Genomic DNA, 18,286 nt, shown 5'->3' on the forward strand with positions numbered 1-18,286 from the left:
TAGCGGGTGGGTGCTGAATGTTCCTAATTGACAAAATAAGATTAATGCTTATGAAGAAATATAAAATCTCATCCCTTCCCCAATATCGCGCCACACCCCTACCCCTTAATTCCCTGGTTGAACTTGATGGACATATGTCTTTTTTCGACCGTACTAACTATGTAACTATGTAACATAACATGGGGGGGGGGGGGGGTCTCCTGGCTGTTCACACAGGTGTGTCATTGCTGTACATTGACCATGCATTGCTTCTGTGGTATTGCAAAGGCAAAGACAAATGCTTCCAGCCATCCATTGCACTAATGGATTGGTCATCAGCTGGCTGTCTATGTCCCGCATCAATATAGACCAAAGTACAGAGGGTTAGGCTATGCTATTGTGCACCTACCTGATGCATCAGAAGGTGCGAGGCCCTTGCTAAATTCTGTGCACAGACTTTGAGATCTATACTTTAGACTGTATCTAAACCTGCTCCAACATGGACTGACATTCTGGCCTACTTTCAGCCGATGCGACTTGTCTGTCGCTGAACAGTCGCTTTTTATGTATTCAGCACCTATGTATAATGTTGTAAAAATGCTCTAGAAGCTAAAGTCGCAGAAATGTCACACATATTTGGCCTGCAACTTTCTGTGCGACAAATTCAGACAGGAAAAATCAGTATAAATCCTTAGAAAATTATCCCCCAGTGTCTCCATCTGCTGGCGGTATTGAATAAGCATTGCTGCACTGATGGGGTATGCATTAGACGAAAAAAAAGAAGAAAAAGAAGAATAATACGCCCAGAAAAGAGGCGAAAAGGAGAAAAACGTAAAAAAACGTGAAAAAAAAGTAAGAGGAAGAGAAGGGAAAAAAAGGTGGAAATTGGTTTAAAAGTGATTTCGGCGGAGAATATATATATATATATATATATATATATATATATATATATATACGCGCACACACACACATATATATAAACGTATTCTCCGTTGAGATATTGCAGCCGCTGCTGTGTCCAGGCCCAGGAGCCTTAGCACTGTGCTGTGATGTCACTCAATACCACTGACATCACTAGGTGTAAACAACATCTCTCCTTTGCTGTGTATGTGACTATGGAGCTGTTTGGTGATGTCGTCTATTATGGCCTTCATAGAAGCAACAGGAGATTGTTGCATCCATCTAGAACCCTCAGAACTACAGTGCTATGATGTCACTCACTTCCACAGGCCTTGCAGAGTGTAAACAACAACAACCCAGCTTTGTTGTGTATGTAACCATAGGGATTTGTGATGTCACCTAGAACCTTCACAGCAGCGACAGCTTTATGAGGAGCATCAGCACTGCTCTGCCTGAGCAGAACCATCACCGCCATAGGTTGTCAAATAACCCGGGTTTAACCCACACAGGTAAGTCCAATGGGGTGCAGGCATGTCCTCTATGCTTACAGCTTCCCGTGGGTGTTGGTTTGATACCGTTTGGGGACAGCCAAGGAGGCATCTGCAGGCAACAAAGGTAGGTGTGTGCTTGTGTGTGTGTTTCCTATGCAGATCCTAAGCCCAGTGTCACATGCAAGTAGGAGGAGTAAGAAGGGTTCCTGGCAAATCCGGGTTATGGATTGCATTTAAAAAGGCCCCGTGGGAGTGCAATGGGCCCCTGTCTTGCTGCTTAGCAATAATGGTATGGGTTTAGGTTCTGCTGTGTGTACTGGTGGTTGACTGCCCCCCAGCCCAGAGTGTGCATGGAAAATTGTCTGGCAGCCTCCCTGACAGCAAGCAGTGATAGTGCCCATGAAGGGCACCTTGTTGGGCCCGCCCCTTTCACGGTTATCGCTTCTCGGCCTTTTGGCTAAGATCAAGTGTAGTATCTGTTCTTATCAGTTTAATATCTGATACGTCCCCTATCTGGGGACCATATATTAAATGGATTTTTGAGAACGGGGGCCGATTTCGAAGCTTGCTTCCGTCGCCCTATGCATTGACCCGATATGGCAGTATCTTCGGGTACAGTGCACCACCCCCTTACAGGGTTAAAAAGAAAGATTCCTACTTTCATTGCTACCTGCTTGCTGGCTAGCCAGCTAGCCAGCCCTGTGGGCCTTGCTGCTGCTGCAGCCAAAAAACAAAAGGTGGTGCTGCTGCTGCTTCTGCTGCTTCTGCTTCTGCTTGTGTCTGGCCGCTGTTGGAGCGTCCAGGCACAGGACTTCTGCTGCTGCTGACTAAATGGCCTCCTTAATTGGATCATTTGAGTAGCCAGCACACCTGTGCAGGTAGGGCATGACATGATAGGCAGCTGCCTTGATAGCGGGTGGGTGCTGAATGTTCCTAATTGACAAAATAAGATTAATGCTTATGAAGAAATATAAAATCTCATCCCTTCCCCAATATCGCGCCACACCCCTACCCCTTAATTCCCTGGTTGAACTTGATGGACATATGTCTTTTTTCGACCGGACTAACTATGTAACTATGTAACATAACATGGGGGGGGGGGGTCTCCTGGCTGTTCACACAGGTGTGTCATTGCTGTACATTGACCATGCATTGCTTCTGTGGTATTGCAAAGGCAAAGACAAATGCTTCCAGCCATCCATTGCACTAATGGATTGGTCATCAGCAGGCTGTCTATGTCCCGCATCAATATAGACCAAAGTACAGAGGGTTAGGCTATGCTATTGTGCACCTACCTGATGCATCAGAAGGTGCGAGGCCCTTGCTAAATTCTGTGCACAGACTTTGAGATCTATACTTTAGACTGTATCTAAACCTGCTCCAACATGGACTGACATTCTGGCCTACTTTCAGCCGATGCGACTTGTCTGTCGCTGAACAGTCGCTTTTTATGTATTCAGCACCTATGTATAATGTTGTAAAAATGCTCTAGAAGCTAAAGTCGCAGAAATGTCACACATATTTGGCCTGCAACTTTCTGTGCGACAAATTCAGACAGGAAAAATCAGTATAAATCCTTAGAAAATTATCCCCCAGTGTCTCCATCTGCTGGCGGTATTGAATAAGCATTGCTGCACTGATGGGGTATGCATTAGACGAAAAAAAAGAAGAAAAAGAAGAATAATACGCCCAGAAAAGAGGCGAAAAGGAGAAAAACGTAAAAAAAACGTGAAAAAAAAGTAAGAGGAAGAGAAGGGAAAAAAAGGTGGAAATGGGTTTAAAAGTGATTTCGGCGGAGAAATATATATATATATATATATATATATATATATATATATATACGCACACACACACACATATATATAAACGTATTCTCCGTTGAGATATTGCAGCCGCTGCTGTGTCCAGGCCCAGGAGCCTTAGCACTGTGCTGTGATGTCACTCAATACCACTGACATCACTAGGTGTAAACAACATCTCTCCTTTGCTGTGTATGTGACTATGGAGCTGTTTGGTGATGTCGTCTATTATGGCCTTCATAGAAGCAACAGGAGATTGTTGCATCCATCTAGAACCCTCAGAACTACAGTGCTATGATGTCACTCACTTCCACAGGCCTTGCAGAGTGTAAACAACAACAACCCAGCTTTGTTGTGTATGTAACCATAGGGATTTGTGATGTCACCTAGAACCTTCACAGCAGCGACAGCTTTATGAGGAGCATCAGCACTGCTCTGCCTGAGCAGAACCATCACCGCCATAGGTTGTCAAATAACCCGGGTTTAACCCACACAGGTAAGTCCAATGGGGTGCAGGCATGTCCTCTATGCTTACAGCTTCCCGTGGGTGTTGGTTTGATACCGTTTGGGGACAGCCAAGGAGGCATCTGCAGGCAACAAAGGTAGGTGTGTGCTTGTGTGTGTGTTTCCTATGCAGATCCTAAGCCCAGTGTCACATGCAAGTAGGAGGAGTAAGAAGGGTTCCTGGCAAATCCGGGTTATGGATTGCATTTAAAAAGGCCCCGTGGGAGTGCAATGGGCCCCTGTCTTGCTGCTTAGCAATAATGGTATGGGTTTAGGTTCTGCTGTGTGTACTGGTGGTTGACTGCCCCCCAGCCCAGAGTGTGCATGGAAAATTGTCTGGCAGCCTCCCTGACAGCAAGCAGTGATAGTGCCCATGAAGGGCACCTTGTTGGGCCCGCCCCTTTCACGGTTATCGCTTCTCGGCCTTTTGGCTAAGATCAAGTGTAGTATCTGTTCTTATCAGTTTAATATCTGATACGTCCCCTATCTGGGGACCATATATTAAATGGATTTTTGAGAACGGGGGCCGATTTCGAAGCTTGCTTCCGTCGCCCTATGCATTGACCCGATATGGCAGTATCTTCGGGTACAGTGCACCACCCCCTTACAGGGTTAAAAAGAAAGATTCCTACTTTCATTGCTACCTGCTTGCTGGCTAGCCAGCTAGCCAGCCCTGTGGGCCTTGCTGCTGCTGCAGCCAAAAAACAAAAGGTGGTGCTGCTGCTGCTTCTGCTGCTTCTGCTTCTGCTTGTGTCTGGCCGCTGTTGGAGCGTCCAGGCACAGGACTTCTGCTGCTGCTGACTAAATGGCCTCCTTAATTGGAACATTTGAGTAGCCAGCACACCTGTGCAGGTAGGGCATGACATGATAGGCAGCTGCCTTGATAGCGGGTGGGTGCTGAATGTTCCTAATTGACAAAATAAGATTAATGCTTATGAAGAAATATAAAATCTCATCCCTTCCCCAATATCGCGCCACACCCCTACCCCTTAATTCCCTGGTTGAACTTGATGGACATATGTCTTTTTTCGACCGTACTAACTATGTAACTATGTAACATAACATGGGGGGGGGGGGGGGTCTCCTGGCTGTTCACACAGGTGTGTCATTGCTGTACATTGACCATGCATTGCTTCTGTGGTATTGCAAAGGCAAAGACAAATGCTTCCAGCCATCCATTGCACTAATGGATTGGTCATCAGCTGGCTGTCTATGTCCCGCATCAATATAGACCAAAGTACAGAGGGTTAGGCTATGCTATTGTGCACCTACCTGATGCATCAGAAGGTGCGAGGCCCTTGCTAAATTCTGTGCACAGACTTTGAGATCTATACTTTAGACTGTATCTAAACCTGCTCCAACATGGACTGACATTCTGGCCTACTTTCAGCCGATGCGACTTGTCTGTCGCTGAACAGTCGCTTTTTATGTATTCAGCACCTATGTATAATGTTGTAAAAATGCTCTAGAAGCTAAAGTCGCAGAAATGTCACACATATTTGGCCTGCAACTTTCTGTGCGACAAATTCAGACAGGAAAAATCAGTATAAATCCTTAGAAAATTATCCCCCAGTGTCTCCATCTGCTGGCGGTATTGAATAAGCATTGCTACACTGATGGGGTATGCATTAGACGAAAAAAAAGAAGAAAAAGAAGAATAATACGCCCAGAAAAGAGGCGAAAAGGAGAAAAACGTAAAAAAACGTGAAAAAAAAGTAAGAGGAAGAGAAGGGAAAAAAAGGTGGAAATGGGTTTAAAAGTGATTTCGGCGGAGAAATATATATATATATATATATATATATATATATATATATATATATATACGCGCACACACACACATATATATAAACGTATTCTCCGTTGAGATATTGCAGCCGCTGCTGTGTCCAGGCCCAGGAGCCTTAGCACTGTGCTGTGATGTCACTCAATACCACTGACATCACTAGGTGTAAACAACATCTCTCCTTTGCTGTGTATGTGACTATGGAGCTGTTTGGTGATGTCGTCTATTATGGCCTTCATAGAAGCAACAGGAGATTGTTGCATCCATCTAGAACCCTCAGAACTACAGTGCTATGATGTCACTCACTTCCACAGGCCTTGCAGAGTGTAAACAACAACAACCCAGCTTTGTTGTGTATGTAACCATAGGGATTTGTGATGTCACCTAGAACCTTCACAGCAGCGACAGCTTTATGAGGAGCATCAGCACTGCTCTGTCTGAGCAGAACCATCACCGCCATAGGTTGTCAAATAACCTGGGTTTAACCCACACAGGTAAGTCCAATGGGGTGCAGGCATGTCCTCTATGCTTACAGCTTCCCGTGGGTGTTGGTTTGATACCGTTTGGGGACAGCCAAGGAGGCATCTGCAGGCAACAAAGGTAGGTGTGTGCTTGTGTGTGTGTTTCCTATGCAGATCCTAAGCCCAGTGTCACATGCAAGTAGGAGGAGTAAGAAGGGTTCCTGGCAAATCCGGGTTATGGATTGCATTTAAAAAGGCCCCGTGGGAGTGCAATGGGCCCCTGTCTTGCTGCTTAGCAATAATGGTATGGGTTTAGGTTCTGCTGTGTGTACTGGTGGTTGACTGCCCCCCAGCCCAGAGTGTGCATGGAAAATTGTCTGGCAGCCTCCCTGACAGCAAGCAGTGATAGTGCCCATGAAGGGCACCTTGTTGGGCCCGCCCCTTTCACGGTTATCGCTTCTCGGCCTTTTGGCTAAGATCAAGTGTAGTATCTGTTCTTATCAGTTTAATATCTGATACGTCCCCTATCTGGGGACCATATATTAAATGGATTTTTGAGAACGGGGGCCGATTTCGAAGCTTGCTTCCGTCGCCCTATGCATTGACCCGATATGGCAGTATCTTCGGGTACAGTGCACCACCCCCTTACAGGGTTAAAAAGAAAGATTCCTACTTTCATTGCTACCTGCTTGCTGGCTAGCCAGCTAGCCAGCCCTGTGGGCCTTGCTGCTGCTGCAGCCAAAAAACAAAAGGTGGTGCTGCTGCTGCTTCTGCTGCTTCTGCTGCTTCTGCTTCTGCTTGTGTCTGGCCGCTGTTGGAGCGTCCAGGCACAGGACTTCTGCTGCTGCTGACTAAATGGCCTCCTTAATTGGAACATTTGAGTAGCCAGCACACCTGTGCAGGTAGGGCATGACATGATAGGCAGCTGCCTTGATAGCGGGTGGGTGCTGAATGTTCCTAATTGACAAAATAAGATTAATGCTTATGAAGAAATATAAAATCTCATCCCTTCCCCAATATCGCGCCACACCCCTACCCCTTAATTCCCTGGTTGAACTTGATGGACATATGTCTTTTTTCGACCGTACTAACTATGTAACTATGTAACATAACATGGGGGGGGGGGGGGGTCTCCTGGCTGTTCACACAGGTGTGTCATTGCTGTACATTGACCATGCATTGCTTCTGTGGTATTGCAAAGGCAAAGACAAATGCTTCCAGCCATCCATTGCACTAATGGATTGGTCATCAGCTGGCTGTCTATGTCCCGCATCAATATAGACCAAAGTACAGAGGGTTAGGCTATGCTATTGTGCACCTACCTGATGCATCAGAAGGTGCGAGGCCCTTGCTAAATTCTGTGCACAGACTTTGAGATCTATACTTTAGACTGTATCTAAACCTGCTCCAACATGGACTGACATTCTGGCCTACTTTCAGCCGATGCGACTTGTCTGTCGCTGAACAGTCGCTTTTTATGTATTCAGCACCTATGTATAATGTTGTAAAAATGCTCTAGAAGCTAAAGTCGCAGAAATGTCACACATATTTGGCCTGCAACTTTCTGTGCGACAAATTCAGACAGGAAAAATCAGTATAAATCCTTAGAAAATTATCCCCCAGTGTCTCCATCTGCTGGCGGTATTGAATAAGCATTGCTACACTGATGGGGTATGCATTAGACGAAAAAAAAGAAGAAAAAGAAGAATAATACGCCCAGAAAAGAGGCGAAAAGGAGAAAAACGTAAAAAAACGTGAAAAAAAAGTAAGAGGAAGAGAAGGGAAAAAAAGGTGGAAATGGGTTTAAAAGTGATTTCGGCGGAGAAATATATATATATATATATATATATATATATATATATATATATATACGCGCACACACACACATATATATAAACGTATTCTCCGTTGAGATATTGCAGCCGCTGCTGTGTCCAGGCCCAGGAGCCTTAGCACTGTGCTGTGATGTCACTCAATACCACTGACATCACTAGGTGTAAACAACATCTCTCCTTTGCTGTGTATGTGACTATGGAGCTGTTTGGTGATGTCGTCTATTATGGCCTTCATAGAAGCAACAGGAGATTGTTGCATCCATCTAGAACCCTCAGAACTACAGTGCTATGATGTCACTCACTTCCACAGGCCTTGCAGAGTGTAAACAACAACAACCCAGCTTTGTTGTGTATGTAACCATAGGGATTTGTGATGTCACCTAGAACCTTCACAGCAGCGACAGCTTTATGAGGAGCATCAGCACTGCTCTGTCTGAGCAGAACCATCACCGCCATAGGTTGTCAAATAACCTGGGTTTAACCCACACAGGTAAGTCCAATGGGGTGCAGGCATGTCCTCTATGCTTACAGCTTCCCGTGGGTGTTGGTTTGATACCGTTTGGGGACAGCCAAGGAGGCATCTGCAGGCAACAAAGGTAGGTGTGTGCTTGTGTGTGTGTTTCCTATGCAGATCCTAAGCCCAGTGTCACATGCAAGTAGGAGGAGTAAGAAGGGTTCCTGGCAAATCCGGGTTATGGATTGCATTTAAAAAGGCCCCGTGGGAGTGCAATGGGCCCCTGTCTTGCTGCTTAGCAATAATGGTATGGGTTTAGGTTCTGCTGTGTGTACTGGTGGTTGACTGCCCCCCAGCCCAGAGTGTGCATGGAAAATTGTCTGGCAGCCTCCCTGACAGCAAGCAGTGATAGTGCCCATGAAGGGCACCTTGTTGGGCCCGCCCCTTTCACGGTTATCGCTTCTCGGCCTTTTGGCTAAGATCAAGTGTAGTATCTGTTCTTATCAGTTTAATATCTGATACGTCCCCTATCTGGGGACCATATATTAAATGGATTTTTGAGAACGGGGGCCGATTTCGAAGCTTGCTTCCGTCGCCCTATGCATTGACCCGATATGGCAGTATCTTCGGGTACAGTGCACCACCCCCTTACAGGGTTAAAAAGAAAGATTCCTACTTTCATTGCTACCTGCTTGCTGGCTAGCCAGCTAGCCAGCCCTGTGGGCCTTGCTGCTGCTGCAGCCAAAAAACAAAAGGTGGTGCTGCTGCTGCTTCTGCTGCTTCTGCTTCTGCTTGTGTCTGGCCGCTGTTGGAGCGTCCAGGCACAGGACTTCTGCTGCTGCTGACTAAATGGCCTCCTTAATTGGATCATTTGAGTAGCCAGCACACCTGTGCAGGTAGGGCATGACATGATAGGCAGCTGCCTTGATAGCGGGTGGGTGCTGAATGTTCCTAATTGACAAAATAAGATTAATGCTTATGAAGAAATATAAAATCTCATCCCTTCCCCAATATCGCGCCACACCCCTACCCCTTAATTCCCTGGTTGAACTTGATGGACATATGTCTTTTTTCGACCGTACTAACTATGTAACTATGTAACATAACATGGGGGGGGGGGGGGTCTCCTGGCTGTTCACACAGGTGTGTCATTGCTGTACATTGACCATGCATTGCTTCTGTGGTATTGCAAAGGCAAAGACAAATGCTTCCAGCCATCCATTGCACTAATGGATTGGTCATCAGCTGGCTGTCTATGTCCCGCATCAATATAGACCAAAGTACAGAGGCTTAGGCTATGCTATTGTGCACCTACCTGATGCATCAGAAGGTGCGAGGCCCTTGCTAAATTCTGTGCACAGACTTTGAGATCTATACTTTAGACTGTATCTAAACCTGCTCCAACATGGACTGACATTCTGGCCTACTTTCAGCCGATGCGACTTGTCTGTCGCTGAACAGTCGCTTTTTATGTATTCAGCACCTATGTATAATGTTGTAAAAATGCTCTAGAAGCTAAAGTCGCAGAAATGTCACACATATTTGGCCTGCAACTTTCTGTGCGACAAATTCAGACAGGAAAAATCAGTATAAATCCTTAGAAAATTATCCCCCAGTGTCTCCATCTGCTGGCGGTATTGAATAAGCATTGCTGCACTGATGGGGTATGCATTAGACGAAAAAAAAGAAGAAAAAGAAGAATAATACGCCCAGAAAAGAGGCGAAAAGGAGAAAAACGTAAAAAAACGTGAAAAAAAAGTAAGAGGAAGAGAAGGGAAAAAAAGGTGGAAATGGGTTTAAAAGTGATTTCGGCGGAGAAATATATATATATATATATATATATATATATATATATACGCGCACACACACACATATATATAAACGTATTCTCCGTTGAGATATTGCAGCCGCTGCTGTGTCCAGGCCCAGGAGCCTTAGCACTGTGCTGTGATGTCACTCAATACCACTGACATCACTAGGTGTAAACAACATCTCTCCTTTGCTGTGTATGTGACTATGGAGCTGTTTGGTGATGTCGTCTATTATGGCCTTCATAGAAGCAACAGGAGATTGTTGCATCCATCTAGAACCCTCAGAACTACAGTGCTATGATGTCACTCACTTCCACAGGCCTTGCAGAGTGTAAACAACAACAACCCAGCTTTGTTGTGTATGTAACCATAGGGATTTGTGATGTCACCTAGAACCTTCACAGCAGCGACAGCTTTATGAGGAGCATCAGCACTGCTCTGCCTGAGCAGAACCATCACCGCCATAGGTTGTCAAATAACCCGGGTTTAACCCACACAGGTAAGTCCAATGGGGTGCAGGCATGTCCTCTATGCTTACAGCTTCCCGTGGGTGTTGGTTTGATACCGTTTGGGGACAGCCAAGGAGGCATCTGCAGGCAACAAAGGTAGGTGTGTGCTTGTGTGTGTGTTTCCTATGCAGATCCTAAGCCCAGTGTCACATGCAAGTAGGAGGAGTAAGAAGGGTTCCTGGCAAATCCGGGTTATGGATTGCATTTAAAAAGGCCCCGTGGGAGTGCAATGGGCCCCTGTCTTGCTGCTTAGCAATAATGGTATGGGTTTAGGTTCTGCTGTGTGTACTGGTGGTTGACTGCCCCCCAGCCCAGAGTGTGCATGGAAAATTGTCTGGCAGCCTCCCTGACAGCAAGCAGTGATAGTGCCCATGAAGGGCACCTTGTTGGGCCCGCCCCTTTCACGGTTATCGCTTCTCGGCCTTTTGGCTAAGATCAAGTGTAGTATCTGTTCTTATCAGTTTAATATCTGATACGTCCCCTATCTGGGGACCATATATTAAATGGATTTTTGAGAACGGGGGCCGATTTCGAAGCTTGCTTCCGTCGCCCTATGCATTGACCCGATATGGCAGTATCTTCGGGTACAGTGCACCACCCCCTTACAGGGTTAAAAAGAAAGATTCCTACTTTCATTGCTACCTGCTTACTGGCTAGCCAGCTAGCCAGCCCTGTGGGCCTTGCTGCTGCTGCAGCCAAAAAACAAAAGGTGGTGCTGCTGCTGCTTCTGCTGCTTCTGCTTCTGCTTGTGTCTGGCCGCTGTTGGAGCGTCCAGGCACAGGACTTCTGCTGCTGCTGACTAAATGGCCTCCTTAATTGGATCATTTGAGTAGCCAGCACACCTGTGCAGGTAGGGCATGACATGATAGGCAGCTGCCTTGATAGCGGGTGGGTGCTGAATGTTCCTAATTGACAAAATAAGATTAATGCTTATGAAGAAATATAAAATCTCATCCCTTCCCCAATATCGCGCCACACCCCTACCCCTTAATTCCCTGGTTGAACTTGATGGACATATGTCTTTTTTCGACCGTACTAACTATGTAACTATGTAACATAACATGGGGGGGGGGGGGGTCTCCTGGCTGTTCACACAGGTGTGTCATTGCTGTACATTGACCATGCATTGCTTCTGTGGTATTGCAAAGGCAAAGACAAATGCTTCCAGCCATCCATTGCACTAATGGATTGGTCATCAGCTGGCTGTCTATGTACCGCATCAATATAGACCAAAGTACAGAGGGTTAGGCTATGCTATTGTGCACCTACCTGATGCATCAGAAGGTGCGAGGCCCTTGCTAAATTCTGTGCACAGACTTTGAGATCTATACTTTAGACTGTATCTAAACCTGCTCCAACATGGACTGACATTCTGGCCTACTTTCAGCCGATGCGACTTGTCTGTCGCTGAACAGTCGCTTTTTATGTATTCAGCACCTATGTATAATGTTGTAAAAATGCTCTAGAAGCTAAAGTCGCAGAAATGTCACACATATTTGGCCTGCAACTTTCTGTGCGACAAATTCAGACAGGAAAAATCAGTATAAATCCTTAGAAAATTATCCCCCAGTGTCTCCATCTGCTGGCGGTATTGAATAAGCATTGCTGCACTGATGGGGTATGCATTAGACGGAAAAAAAGAAGAAAAAGAAGAATAATACGCCCAGAAAAGAGGCGAAAAGGAGAAAAACGTAAAAAAACGTGAAAAAAAAGTAAGAGGAAGAGAAGGGAAAAAAAGGTGGAAATGGGTTTAAAAGTGATTTCGGCGGAGAAATATATATATATATATATATATATATATATATATATATATATATATATACGCGCACACACACATATATATATATAAACGTATTCTCCGTTGAGATATTGCAGCCGCTGCTGTGTCCAGGCCCAGGAGCCTTAGCACTGTGCTGTGATGTCACTCAATACCACTGACATCACTAGGTGTAAACAACATCTCTCCTTTGCTGTGTATGTGACTATGGAGCTGTTTGGTGATGTCGTCTATTATGACCTTCATAGAAGCAACAGGAGATTGTTGCATCCATCTAGAACCCTCAGAACTACAGTGCTATGATGTCACTCACTTCCACAGGCCTTGCAGAGTGTAAACAACAACAACCCAGCTTTGTTGTGTATGTAACCATAGGGATTTGTGATGTCACCTAGAACCTTCACAGCAGCGACAGCTTTATGAGGAGCATCAGCACTGCTCTGCCTGAGCAGAACCATCACCGCCATAGGTTGTCAAATAACCCGGGTTTAACCCACACAGGTAAGTCCAATGGGGTGCAGGCATGTCCTCTATGCTTACAGCTTCCCGTGGGTGTTGGTTTGATACCGTTTGGGGACAGCCAAGGAGGCATCTGCAGGCAACAAAGGTAGGTGTGTGCTTGTGTGTGTGTTTCCTATGCAGATCCTAAGCCCAGTGTCACATGCAAGTAGGAGGAGTAAGAAGGGTTCCTGGCAAATCCGGGTTATGGATTGCATTTAAAAAGGCCCCGTGGGAGTGCAATGGGCCCCTGTCTTGCTGCTTAGCAATAATGGTATGGGTTTAGGTTCTGCTGTGTGTACTGGTGGTTGACTGCCCCCCAGCCCAGAGTGTGCATGGAAAATTGTCTGGCAGCCTCCCTGACAGCAAGCAGTGATAGTGCCCATGAAGGGCACCTTGTTGGGCCCGCCCCTTTCACGGTTATCGCTTCTCGGCCTTTTGGCTAAGATCAAGTGTAGTATCTGTTCTTATCAGTTTAATATCTGATACGTCCCCTATCTGGGGACCATATATTAAATGGATTTTTGAGAACGGGGGCCGATTTCGAAGCTTGCTTCCGTCGCCCTATGCATTGACCCGATATGGCAGTATCTTCGGGTACAGTGCACCACCCCCTTACAGGGTTAAAAAGAAAGATTCCTACTTTCATTGCTACCTGCTTGCTGGCTAGCCAGCTAGCCAGCCCTGTGGGCCTTGCTGCTGCTGCAGCCAAAAAACAAAAGGTGGTGCTGCTGCTGCTTCTGCTGCTTCTGCTTCTGCTTGTGTCTGGCCGCTGTTGGAGCGTCCAGGCACAGGACTTCTGCTGCTGCTGACTAAATGGCCTCCTTAATTGGATCATTTGAGTAGCCAGCACACCTGTGCAGGTAGGGCATGACATGATAGGCAGCTGCCTTGATAGCGGGTGGGTGCTGAATGTTCCTAATTGACAAAATAAGATTAATGCTTATGAAGAAATATAAAATCTCATCCCTTCCCCAATATCGCGCCACACCCCTACCCCTTAATTCCCTGGTTGAACTTGATGGACATATGTCTTTTTTCGACCGTACTAACTATGTAACTATGTAACATAACATGGGGGGGGGGGGGGTCTCCTGGCTGTTCACACAGGTGTGTCATTGCTGTACATTGACCATGCATTGCTTCTGTGGTATTGCAAAGGCAAAGACAAATGCTTCCAGCCATCCATTGCACTAATGGATTGGTCATCAGCTGGCTGTCTATGTCCCGCATCAATATAGACCAAAGTACAGAGGGTTAGGCTATGCTATTGTGCACCTACCTGATGCATCAGAAGGTGCGAGGCCCTTGCTAAATTCTGTGCACAGACTTTGAGATCTATACTTTAGACTGTATCTAAACCTGCTCCAACATGGACTGACATTCTGGCCTACTTTCAGCCGATGCGACTTGTCTGTCGCTGAACAGTCGCTTTTTATGTATTCAGCACCTATGTATAATGTTGTAAAAATGCTCTAGAAGCTAAAGTCGCAGAAATGTCACACATATTTGGCCTGCAACTTTCTGTGCGACAAATTCAGACAGGAAAAATCAGTATAAATCCTTAGAAAATTATCCCCCAGTGTCTCCATCTGCTGGCGGTATTGAATAAGCATTGCTGCACTGATGGGGTATGCATTAGACGAAAAAAAAGAAGAAAAAGAAGAATAATACGCCCAGAAAAGAGGCGAAAAGGAGAAAAACGTAAAAAAACGTGAAAAAAAAGTAAGAGGAAGAGAAGGGAAAAAAAGGTGGAAATGGGTTTAAAAGTGATTTCGGCGGAGAAATATATATATATATATATATATATATATATATATACGCGCACACACACACATATATATAAACGTATTCTCCGTTGAGATATTGCAGCCGCTGCTGTGTCCAGGCCCAGGAGCCTTAGCACTGTGCTGTGATGTCACTCAATACCACTGACATCACTAGGTGTAAACAACATCTCTCCTTTGCTGTGTATGTGACTATGGAGCTGTTTGGTGATGTTGTCTATTATGGCCTTCATAGAAGCAACAGGAGATTGTTGCATCCATCTAGAACCCTCAGAACTACAGTGCTATGATGTCACTCACTTCCACAGGCCTTGCAGAGTGTAAACAACAACAACCCAGCTTTGTTGTGTATGTAACCATAGGGATTTGTGATGTCACCTAGAACCTTCACAGCAGCGACAGCTTTATGAGGAGCATCAGCACTGCTCTGCCTGAGCAGAACCATCACCGCCATAGGTTGTCAAATAACCCGGGTTTAACCCACACAGGTAAGTCCAATGGGGTGCAGGCATGTCCTCTATGCTTACAGCTTCCCGTGGGTGTTGGTTTGATACCGTTTGGGGACAGCCAAGGAGGCATCTGCAGGCAACAAAGGTAGGTGTGTGCTTGTGTGTGTGTTTCCTATGCAGATCCTAAGCCCAGTGTCACATGCAAGTAGGAGGAGTAAGAAGGGTTCCTGGCAAATCCGGGTTATGGATTGCATTTAAAAAGGCCCCGTGGGAGTGCAATGGGCCCCTGTCTTGCTGCTTAGCAATAATGGTATGGGTTTAGGTTCTGCTGTGTGTACTGGTGGTTGACTGCCCCCCAGCCCAGAGTGTGCATGGAAAATTGTCTGGCAGCCTCCCTGACAGCAAGCAGTGATAGTGCCCATGAAGGGCACCTTGTTGGGCCCGCCCCTTTCACGGTTATCGCTTCTCGGCCTTTTGGCTAAGATCAAGTGTAGTATCTGTTCTTATCAGTTTAATATCTGATACGTCCCCTATCTGGGGACCATATATTAAATGGATTTTTGAGAACGGGGGCCGATTTCGAAGCTTGCTTCCGTCGCCCTATGCATTGACCCGATATGGCAGTATCTTCGGGTACAGTGCACCACCCCCTTACAGGGTTAAAAAGAAAGATTCCTACTTTCATTGCTACCTGCTTGCTGGCTAGCCAGCTAGCCAGCCCTGTGGGCCTTGCTGCTGCTGCAGCCAAAAAACAAAAGGTGGTGCTGCTGCTGCTGCTTCTGCTGCTTCTGCTTCTGCTTGTGTCTGGCCGCTGTTGGAGCGTCCAGGCACAGGACTTCTGCTGCTGCTGACTAAATGGCCTCCTTAATTGGATCATTTGAGTAGCCAGCACACCTGTGCAGGTAGGGCATGACATGATAGGCAGCTGCCTTGATAGCGGGTGGGTGCTGAATGTTCCTAATTGACAAAATAAGATTAATGCTTATGAAGAAATATAAAATCTCATCCCTTCCCCAATATCGCGCCACACCCCTACCCCTTAATTCCCTGGTTGAACTTGATGGACATATGTCTTTTTTCGACCGTACTAACTATGTAACTATGTAACATAACATGGGGGGGGGGGGGGTCTCCTGGCTGTTCACACAGGTGTGTCATTGCTGTACATTGACCATGCATTGCTTCTGTGGTATTGCAAAGGCAAAGACAAATGCTTCCAGCCATCCATTGCACTAATGGATTGGTCATCAGCTGGCTGTCTATGTCCCGCATCAATATAGACCAAAGTACAGAGGGTTAGGCTATGCTATTGTGCACCTACCTGATGCATCAGAAGGTGCGAGGCCCTTGCTAAATTCTGTGCACAGACTTTGAGATCTATACTTTAGACTGTATCTAAACCTGCTCCAACATGGACTGACATTCTGGCCTACTTTCAGCCGATGCGACTTGTCTGTCGCTGAACAGTCGCTTTTTATGTATTCAGCACCTATGTATAATGTTGTAAAAATGCTCTAGAAGCTAAAGTCGCAGAAATGTCACACATATTTGGCCTGCAACTTTCTGTGCGACAAATTCAGACAGGAAAAATCAGTATAAATCCTTAGAAAATTATCCTCCAGTGTCTCCATCTGCTGGCGGTATTGAATAAGCATTGCTGCACTGATGGGGTATGCATTAGACGAAAAAAAAGAAGAAAAAGAAGAATAATACGCCCAGAAAAGAGGCGAAAAGGAGAAAAACGTAAAAAAACGTGAAAAAAAAGTAAGAGGAAGAGAAGGGAAAAAAAGGTGGAAATGGGTTTAAAAGTGATTTCGGCGGAGAAATATATATATATATATATATATATATATATATATATATATATATACGCGCACACACACACATATATATAAACGTATTCTCCGTTGAGATATTGCAGCCGCTGCTGTGTCCAGGCCCAGGAGCCTTAGCACTGTGCTGTGATGTCACTCAATACCACTGACATCACTAGGTGTAAACAACATCTCTCCTTTGCTGTGTATGTGACTATGGAGCTGTTTGGTGATGTCGTCTATTATGGCCTTCATAGAAGCAACTGGAGATTGTTGCATACATCTAGAACCCTCAGAACTACAGTGCTATGATGTCACTCACTTCCACAGGCCTTGCAGAGTGTAAACAACAACAACCCAGCTTTGTTGTGTATGTAACCATAGGGATTTGTGATGTCACCTAGAACCTTCACAGCAGCGACAGCTTTATGAGGAGCATCAGCACTGCTCTGCCTGAGCAGAACCATCACCGCCATAGGTTGTCAAATAACCCGGGTTTAACCCACACAGGTAAGTCCAATGGGGTGCAGGCATGTCCTCTATGCTTACAGCTTCCCGTGGGTGTTGGTTTGATACCGTTTGGGGACAGCCAAGGAGGCATCTGCAGGCAACAAAGGTAGGTGTGTGCTTGTGTGTGTGTTTCCTATGCAGATCCTAAGCCCAGTGTCACATGCAAGTAGGAGGAGTAAGAAGGGTTCCTGGCAAATCCGGGTTATGGATTGCATTTAAAAAGGCCCCGTGGGAGTGCAATGGGCCCCTGTCTTGCTGCTTAGCAATAATGGTATGGGTTTAGGTTCTGCTGTGTGTACTGGTGGTTGACTGCCCCCCAGCCCAGAGTGTGCATGGAAAATTGTCTGGCAGCCTCCCTGACAGCAAGCAGTGATAGTGCCCATGAAGGGCACCTTGTTGGGCCCGCCCCTTTCACGGTTATCGCTTCTCGGCCTTTTGGCTAAGATCAAGTGTCTTGCCCTAAGGTATTCGGGTACCCCTCTCCTCGGCCTTGTGGGATCGCCCAGGTTTATTGCCTGGGCTTCACCCACCTGCTGCTATTGGGGAGAGGGCTTAGTCCCAGGATAACGGGAAGGTGATCATCGGAGGACGGGTCTGCCGGAGAGGATGGCTAATGCGCCGAACGCTCCTAATACAGTACGGCTGTTTATCGAGGAGGAAAAGAGGAGTGCCTACGGGATTTTGCATGTCCAGCAGAAGGTCGTGGAGGGAGTGCTGAGGATGCCGCATGCTTCCATCTTCTGTGTCCAGGTCTTTCCCAGCCAAGGATTCTTTGACGTGACCTTCTACAACCTGGATGATCTCCGTACCTGTCTCTACCGGAGTAAGGAGAATGCTTCTCACCCTGACCTACAAGGGATCCGATTCATTTCCTGCGAGGCTCGGCCTAAGAAAGTTCCAGTGGTAGTGCATATGTACAACCCTT

The 18,286-nt window shown here is 46.1% G+C and overlaps 7 non-coding genes across 7 annotated transcripts; all 7 read left to right on the forward strand.

The window, feature by feature from the left end:
- Positions 1–1,807: 1,807 nt before the first annotated feature.
- On the forward strand, positions 1,808–1,998 carry LOC130311228 (U2 spliceosomal RNA). The gene has a single exon (XR_008859641.1). It is a non-coding gene; the product is annotated as a U2 spliceosomal RNA (small nuclear RNA).
- A 2,086-nt stretch (positions 1,999–4,084) lies between these two features.
- Positions 4,085–4,275, forward strand: LOC130311229 (U2 spliceosomal RNA). The gene has a single exon (XR_008859642.1). It is a non-coding gene; the product is annotated as a U2 spliceosomal RNA (small nuclear RNA).
- Positions 4,276–6,369: 2,094 nt separating this feature from the next.
- On the forward strand, positions 6,370–6,560 carry LOC130311230 (U2 spliceosomal RNA). The gene has a single exon (XR_008859643.1). It is a non-coding gene; the product is annotated as a U2 spliceosomal RNA (small nuclear RNA).
- A 2,101-nt stretch (positions 6,561–8,661) lies between these two features.
- On the forward strand, positions 8,662–8,852 carry LOC130311231 (U2 spliceosomal RNA). The gene has a single exon (XR_008859644.1). It is a non-coding gene; the product is annotated as a U2 spliceosomal RNA (small nuclear RNA).
- A 2,083-nt stretch (positions 8,853–10,935) lies between these two features.
- LOC130311232 (U2 spliceosomal RNA) lies at positions 10,936–11,126 on the forward strand. The gene has a single exon (XR_008859645.1). It is a non-coding gene; the product is annotated as a U2 spliceosomal RNA (small nuclear RNA).
- A 2,097-nt stretch (positions 11,127–13,223) lies between these two features.
- On the forward strand, positions 13,224–13,414 carry LOC130311235 (U2 spliceosomal RNA). The gene has a single exon (XR_008859647.1). It is a non-coding gene; the product is annotated as a U2 spliceosomal RNA (small nuclear RNA).
- Positions 13,415–15,495: 2,081 nt separating this feature from the next.
- LOC130311236 (U2 spliceosomal RNA) lies at positions 15,496–15,686 on the forward strand. The gene has a single exon (XR_008859648.1). It is a non-coding gene; the product is annotated as a U2 spliceosomal RNA (small nuclear RNA).
- The last annotated feature ends 2,600 nt before the right edge of the window (positions 15,687–18,286 follow it).

The sequence above is a fragment of the Hyla sarda genome, unplaced genomic scaffold, assembly GCF_029499605.1.
Source record: "Hyla sarda isolate aHylSar1 unplaced genomic scaffold, aHylSar1.hap1 scaffold_162, whole genome shotgun sequence".
Taxonomy (NCBI): domain Eukaryota; kingdom Metazoa; phylum Chordata; class Amphibia; order Anura; family Hylidae; genus Hyla; species Hyla sarda.